The 8,130-nt window shown below is 36.8% G+C and overlaps 1 pseudogene; it reads left to right on the top strand.

Moving 5' to 3' along the window:
* Positions 1-2,716: 2,716 nt before the first annotated feature.
* Positions 2,717-4,980, top strand: LOC125480417 (annotated as a pseudogene).
* Positions 4,981-8,130: the final 3,150 nt, after the last annotated feature.

The following is an 8,130-nucleotide window of genomic DNA, read 5'->3' on the forward strand; positions in this document are numbered from 1 at the left end:
GTGAGAATTGAACCTAAGAACTTTCACTTACATGTGAAGAAGAATATCACTAGATCGTAGTATTAAGTGGTCGGATAACTTAATATATTGGACAAACATTAGGGATAAAAGGGAGCGTAAGGCCACGGAGCACTTACCCCCTCTCAAACTTTTTACTTGAAACTTTTAGTATTATTCTTTATTAACGTATTACAAAATGTTTATTGAATTTTTAAGTGTCCCTTCTCTTATTTTTGCTTGTCTAAAACCATGTTGAGTTGCAAATCTTTGTTAGTATAAATGTGTGTTCAAATTATTAATATGACAAGTAAAGAAAGTATTAGAGAAAAGAGCAACAAAATTCGGGTTTTTGTAGCAAGTTTAACAAATCAACTTGATTTGTGCTCGCTCTTAGTTAAATTTGTATCTTCTACCTTCATTTAGACACAAAAATATCCAGGTGGGTACCAATCTCTTCATTCAACATTTCTTCAATACTATGGTTTATAGTATTCAAGCTAAATCCAAGACAACAAAACGAGTTTAAGAAGATTAAAACCACTTGAGGTCGTGAAGATGTATTTAAATATTGTTATTAACTTGTACAAACGTTTTTTTGTACCCTAATAACTCTAGGTCTAGCACAGCTGCAAAGGTTTGATGCAAATGCACAAACTTTCTTAAGTTTGTTACGTGTAGGGTTACACTGACCTCACCCGAAATCTTGTATAAATTTTCCCTAGCCCTTATAATCTAATCAAGTTGCCATATTTATTTGTTAACGATAGTTAGTTTAGTTGGTAAGGGCGTACTTGTGGCTAACCTTCAATTCAAGTTTGATCTTCGTTGCCAGCAGTTTTCGTTGATGCGCAATATGTAAATTCATACGTAAATTTATATCGATAGTAGCTAGTAGTTAGGTGTCATGCGTAAATCCTTTATTTGTTTATGAACATGTTATTAATTTTTCTTGAACTTTATATAAAAACAAAGAACACATTTATTATCCTTAAACAAGAGTAACGGTGGCAAAGTTTTAATACGAGTAAACATAATTGTGTAAAAAATAGATAAATGGAAAACATGACGTCTTTTGTGATAGACATTGACGCATCAAATATTTTTTTTATTTTTTTGGATAACCGAAAAGGAGTAGGATTCTCTCTTCTCGCATTCTTTTTCTTTTTCACTTTCACTTTTGTCTCTCTCTTCAAAGAAGTATGTTAATGTGATTATTAATCGTAAATAGAACGGGACAAACGAAGAGGAGGATTTGAAGGAGAGAGACTACTCCAACCCAATAAAAATTACATATTGTACATAGTTATAGTGATCAAGGTGCTTGGAAGAAGAAAAAAAAAAAGAGAATTTTATTTGAACCTATAATTTGTCTCTTTACATCTAATTTCTCTTACATCTATATTTTATTTTATTTCTTTTTACATCCAACGATTATGGCTGAATACCCTCATCATAATATAATTACGGTCCTCTAATTTCTTTGGGTAATGCTAGAGAAATTTAATTTGTAGACTAAATTTTGTAAACTAAATGACATGAAAGTAGACGATTGAATTATTATTTAAGTTTTGATTAATGTACTTATTTTTTTATTGGTGACACACCATTTAGTTTGCAAACTTAGTTTACAAATTTAGTTTACTTGGCATTACTCTAGTTTCATCATACATCCACCATTTTTTTCCGAACAGGGTAAAAGTTAAAAAAACTTATTGCCACTACTTCCCTGATTCTGCCGAACTCCCTGCGGCGTCCCTCTCTTTCTATCTCTTCAGTCTGATTGCCAACAATGATGGAAAAACAATAACAAAAAATTAAAATAAAAAATAATAATAATAACCCACACATATTTTTCCAACACCAATAGTCCCACACGATCTGCACACTTATGTTCAATTTTTAAAAGAAAAGATGAAGAAACCGAAAAGAGGGAAATGTGAGACACAAGAAATTCTTTATTGTGATCAGAACACGGATGGTACACTACATGTTTTTATATAAGTGATGAGAAATTGTATTTTTTAAGTTATTAACTTTTTAACACACATATCCTACCATTTGTATAGTGATACATGGTGTATCACCCCATGTTTCGGTCACATTGAAAAATCTCTTGTGAGAGACAAGGGTAATCGGGGAAGAGAGAAAGGATGAGAATGGGATTGGTTTAGACTAGAGGTTTTTTACTATTGAAATGCATTTTTCTCCTTATAGGTAACTTCATACAGAAGTATATTAGACTCTTTATATTTAATTTTTAAGTTGGGTGTAGACAGACAAACTTTGAGTTTGATCAAAAAAAAAAAAAAAAAAAAACTTAATTGGCATTACAATAAACAATACAGAAAATGAACTCGTCAATGTTAATTGGCATGTAAAGAGTCATTTCATATATTCCTCCTAAACCATATTTGTACCACTTCATAAGCTCAATCTGTTTGAGTAATGCTACTCTTACCACCATTTTCATATCACATTTGTACCACTTCTTTAACTAGAGGTAAAACCCACCAAGACACGGAGGTTTCATCTCTATTTGAAAGGTGGTATAAATGTTATAAGTATAAAAAATGTGATGAAAATAACTTTTTTGTATTTGTTTTAACGAGGTTATGAATCATGATACTATAATCTCCCAAAATCTGATATCCCAAACATGACTCATTTAAAAAAATGAAAACAATCTAATTTTGCAGACTTCGGACTCACGGTTACACATTATAAAAGAGGAGCTAACAGTCAGCTCTACACACAAGCAAAGCCATGGCTACTGCACCCTCTCCCACTGGTTCTACCACCACCATGGGCACTTACTCTTCTCTGATTATCTCCAACAATTCCTACTCCGCCTTCCTCCCAAACAAATCCCAACTTTCCTTCTCTGGAGAAAGCAAGCGCTACATTGCACGTAGATCATCGATCTCATGCAAAGCCACAAACCCTAATAATAATAATAACAACAATGAGAAACAGAACCAACAAGAGCAATCAAATAATTTGTTGGGAAAGTTGGACAGGAGAAATGTCCTAATTGGCCTCGGCGGCCTCTACGGCGCCACCACCCTTGCCCCGAAACCAGTTGGCCTTCGCCGACCCACTGGCCGCACCCGACCTAACCACATGCAAGCTGGCCGAAATCACCACCGGAGGTGAAACTGTGGAGTGTTGCCCACCGGTCTCCACAAAGATCAAAATCTTCACCCCTGACACGTCCATCCAATTGCGGACCAGGCCCGCTGCCCATCTGGTCACGGACGAGTACTTGGCCAAGTTCAAGAAAGCTCAAGCGCTCATGCGTGCCCTACCCGAAGACGACCCACGTAGCATGGTTCAACAAGCCAAGGTTCATTGTGCCTATTGCAATGATGCTTATCCACAAGTAGGGTTTCCTGACATTGACATCCAAGTCCACTTTTCCTGGCTTTTCTTTCCCTTCCACCGCATGTACTTGTATTTCTACGAGAGAATCCTTGGCAAGCTCATTGATGACCCAACTTTTGCTCTCCCATACTGGAATTGGGACTCTCCTGACGGTATGTTTATATTGTCTGGATGTGAATTTAAAATTCTAACGTTGTTACTTTATTATTGTCTGTACAATTTATCACAATATACTTGACTGTGCAGGCTTTCCAATTCCCGACATTTATACCGACACCACCTCCCCACTTTACGATCAGTACCGTAACGCCGCACACCAGCCCCCTGTGCTGGCGGACCTCGGCTACGGTGGAACCGATGATGACGTGGACGACCAGACAAGAACAGATGAAAATTTAGCCATCATGTACCGGCAAATGGTTTCCGGTGCCAAAACTCCTGCTCTATTTTTCGGCCACGAATATAGGGCCGGAGACACAACGACATCGAGTTACGCTGGCACTATTGAGAACAGTCCTCACAATAACCTCCATCTCTGGTGCGGTGACCCGAACCAGACCAACAGCGAGGACATGGGCAACTTCTACTCCGCTGGTCGGGATCCCCTCTTTTACGCCCACCATTGTAACGTGGACCGGATGTGGAACATTTGGAAAACCCTCGGAGGCAAGCGCAAGGACCCAACCGACACCGATTGGCTCGACGCTGAGTTTCTTTTCTACGACGAAAACTGCGGAGCTTGTGAGCTGTAAGGTTCGGGACAGCATCCATCCTGAGAAAGATCTTCGTTATACTTACGAGCCTGTTAATGTTCCATGGCTGTTCACGAAGCCAACCGCTCGTAAGCCGAAGACCAAGACCAAAGCCAAGGTGGCGGCTACTGAGCTGACAACCAAGTTCCCAGCAACGTTTGACTCAAAGACGACGGTGGAGGTAGCGCGGCCAAAGCCGAAGAAGAGGACCAAGAAGGAGAAGAGCAACGAGGAGGAGGTGCTGATCATCAAGGACATCGAGTTTGTGAGCAACGAGGCGGTGAAGTTCGATGTGTTTATTAATGACGATGCTGATTCGCTGAGTCGAAAGGACAAGTCTGAGTTTGCCGGGAGTTTTGTGCACGTGCCGCATCAACAGAAGACTGGGACCAAGAAGACAAACCTGAAACTGGGAATCACGGACTTGTTGGAGGATTTGGGAGCGGAGGATGCAAGCTCTGTGCTGGTGACGTTGGTCCCTAGGGTTGCGAAATCTACTGTCACCGTTGGTGGGTTTGAGATCGAGTTTTCTTCTTGATCGCCTAATTAAGTATACCGGCACCTGCAGATTAATAAGTTAAATAATGTCGGTGTATTAATGTGTTTCGGGACTTAATGGCCTGCGTTCTTGCATGCATGGAATGCATGCATCCGTTGCCCTAGTGTTATTTAATGTGATATGTACCAGTGATTTGGATCAGAAGCCATGCAGTTGTATATGCTGGCTTTTCCAGACTTTCTTAGTACGAGTTTGTGTAATTAATATTCCACTGTTTACTTGCATGTGGAAAGTGTCCGGTTCATCAATAAAATGCGTATGGTCGATGTGTTTGAATGCGTTTCTTTATATATTGACTTCCATGAGTGAATTTCTTTTATTCACTACCCTAAAAACAAGTCAGTGTACTATTAATTCTTTATTTGTTGTTTGCTAAAAGATGATTTGATAACCATTTCATTTTCAGTTTTTATTTTTTCAAAAACTGAAATATTGTTTAATAACTATTTTCATTTCAAAAAAAAAAATGATAACATAAAACCAAAAAGTGAAAACTCAAGGCCAAATTTAAAAAATAGGTAATGTTAAGAAGACTATATTTGTAAACAAAAGTTACAAATTAAATGGTGTTACTAATAGGAACGATTACGTTTATCAATACTTAAGTAATAAACCTATCATCAACTTCTAGTCCTTTAGTTTTTAAAATTTTGTCTACAAATTTAGTCTATCTAGCATTACCCTTTAAAAACTCATTAAAGTAGTTTTCAATTTTTTTTAACTGAAAAGTGAAAGTAGTTACTAAATAAGATTTCAGTTTTCAACTTTCAAAAAAGTAAAAACGAAATGGTTATCAAACATCCCCTAAAGAAATTCATTCTTACTGATAATAAGGAGAGACTAGAGATAGAGAGATTCCTATACTTAGCTGTAAGAGTTTCCTATATATGATTTTTATTAACAATTAAGATTGAAATGATTACAGAGAGAAGAAGATCAAGTATGGTTATTTTTATTTTGAAGAGTGTCACTACTACAGAACCATTTATTAGTGTCACTATGATAATTAACAAGATACGTACATTACTGTTGGATTTTAAGCAAAATTCGATAGAAAATGGATGCAAGTGGCGGATATAATAAGCAATAGAATTGCCAGCATCAGGAAATAAAGTTTCCAACATAAAATACTCTAAAACAGACAGAAATTGTGTCGGATATAACCGACATGATATATATTTATAATAAATAAATAAGAGAATTTTTGTCGAATAAAATTGACAGAAAGTACTAAAACCGCGACCACTTCTATCGGATATAACCCACAGAGAATTTATTAATAGAAATAAATAAAATCATTCTTGTCGATTAAAACCGACAGAAAATATATTAATAATTAAAAAAATATAAACCATTATGCATTTTCCATATCCCCTGCACCTTCTGCATTCACTATCTGAAACCTCGCCGGAGATCGATCTCAAAAACCTCAGTGCCCTTAAAGTCTTAGGCAAGGGAGCAATGGGCACCATTTTCTTAGTCCATGACCCGTTATCCAACCCCTCTGCCTGTCACCCATTCGCTCTTAAAGTCGTCGACAAGTCCGCCCTCAACTCAAGCTAGAAGCCGAGAGCCGCGCCCGTTGGAAATCCAAGTCCTGACTAAACTATCCAGCCCGAACCCTTACCTATTTCTACCCTCCATCATGGGGTCATTCGAGTCTGACGAGTTCATGGGATGGGTTGTCCCTTACTGCCCCGTATTTGAGGTGTCTCGAGCAGCATCAGCACCATAATGTTATGCTAACTATTCTAAGCGACAACATCTGCTCGTTGCACCACCACCAACAGCATCCAACCCACTGAAACAAACAACACAAAATTATTCTAGTTTTTCAATCACCTATCGGCCGGATAACTACTAACTACTAACAAATTTTAGCAAGTTTATTCGTACCCACAGTTCCCTATATAAGAGACACAGAGAGAGAGAGAGGGAGAGGGAGAAAGAGAAAGAGAAAGAGAGAGAAAGCGAGAGTGTTACCTTCTTCTTGTCCAACAATGGTAAGAATTGGCTCCAGAATCTTCATTTTGAGCTCCGGTGGAAGATGCATAAGGCTTGGTGGTGCAGGCAAACCAACCTTTGCGCAAAGATCAATCAGCAATGGGAATGTGATCTCATCTTTCACAATCTTCCATAACTCTAAAACGACCCTATCTCTATCATTGACATTTTGGGTTTAATAAACGAATTCAATCGTTAGGGCAAATCTGATTTTGTCCAAACATACTTGATAGGGCGAAGAACCGTCATTTGCCAAAGACCTATAGACATTCACAAAATGCCCCAAATTCTGAAACTTCAACACAACCCTTTCAACCTCTCTACCAGTATTGCCCCGATTTCGCAATATCTCAAGCAGAGTATACGAAAGCGAAATCATTGAACTCGTCCTTTGATTGGCCAGCATACCTGAAAACGAATCGAAGCCAATGAAACCAGACTCTAAGAGCACAACTTGTACATCAATCACCAATAGCTTGTGATTGCTACGGTCGTCTCCCAACTCCTCCCTCAGTACCCTTTTCAAGAATTAGGATTATGAACTTTCGTTGCAGGTGTTCGTATTGGAAGTAAATGAGGAGAGAAGAGAAAGAGAAGGAAATAAAGAGAGAAAATGGGGAAGGGAGAAGTACCGACGCAAGGAAGATATGAAGGCGTTTTATTTTGGACTTAGAGTCTTTTCTATTACTGTCAGTTAAAACCGACAGAAACATTTTTTAAAATAAAAACTACAGACAATTATCATTAATGTCAGTTATAACCGACAGAAAAAAATAGTGGCAAAAATTCCCCCCCCCCCCCCAAAAAAAAATTTTGCTACGATTTAAAAAAGATAAAATAATAATTGTTTGGTTTAATAAATAAATAAATAATATGTATTTAAATAGAATACGTTTTAAAAAATTAAATAAATAATTGTTTAGTTTAATAGATCATTTTTACACTTTTGGTATAATAGATAATAATCCATGTAAAATATGGGGAAAAAAAAACAAAAAGAGAATTGTACGATGAAAATGTCATCACACAAACTAAATATTTTCTAATCAATACTTGAAAACATAAATAAAAATTTAGTACAAATTACTTTTCCCACTTCAAAATTTAGGCAAATTTAACAGAAATATGTATTCTACAAAACTAGTTTCCATGATCTAACCATCAAACTTGTTTGTAGATACTACAAGTTCGCATACGTAAAAAATCATGAAAAAAAACATTCAAAAATTACGTAATGGAACAAAAGTTTTAGACTGTTATAAACGAAAATTCACAATTTAATAGTTATTTTAGCTTCGATTTTAATGATTTTTTACAGCTCCACTCCTCGACCCTATAAGAATGTAATGAATAAATTTGATCTTCAATTTAAAATATTTAGACTAGTGGATATCACAAAATCTTATTTTATACTTAATGGAAGTATAACATTAA

The sequence above is a fragment of a genome, unplaced genomic scaffold, assembly GCF_019419815.1.
Source record: "Pyrus x bretschneideri cultivar Hongxiangsu unplaced genomic scaffold, Pyrus_bretschneideri_v1 Contig33, whole genome shotgun sequence".
NCBI lineage: Eukaryota > Viridiplantae > Streptophyta > Magnoliopsida > Rosales > Rosaceae > Pyrus > Pyrus x bretschneideri.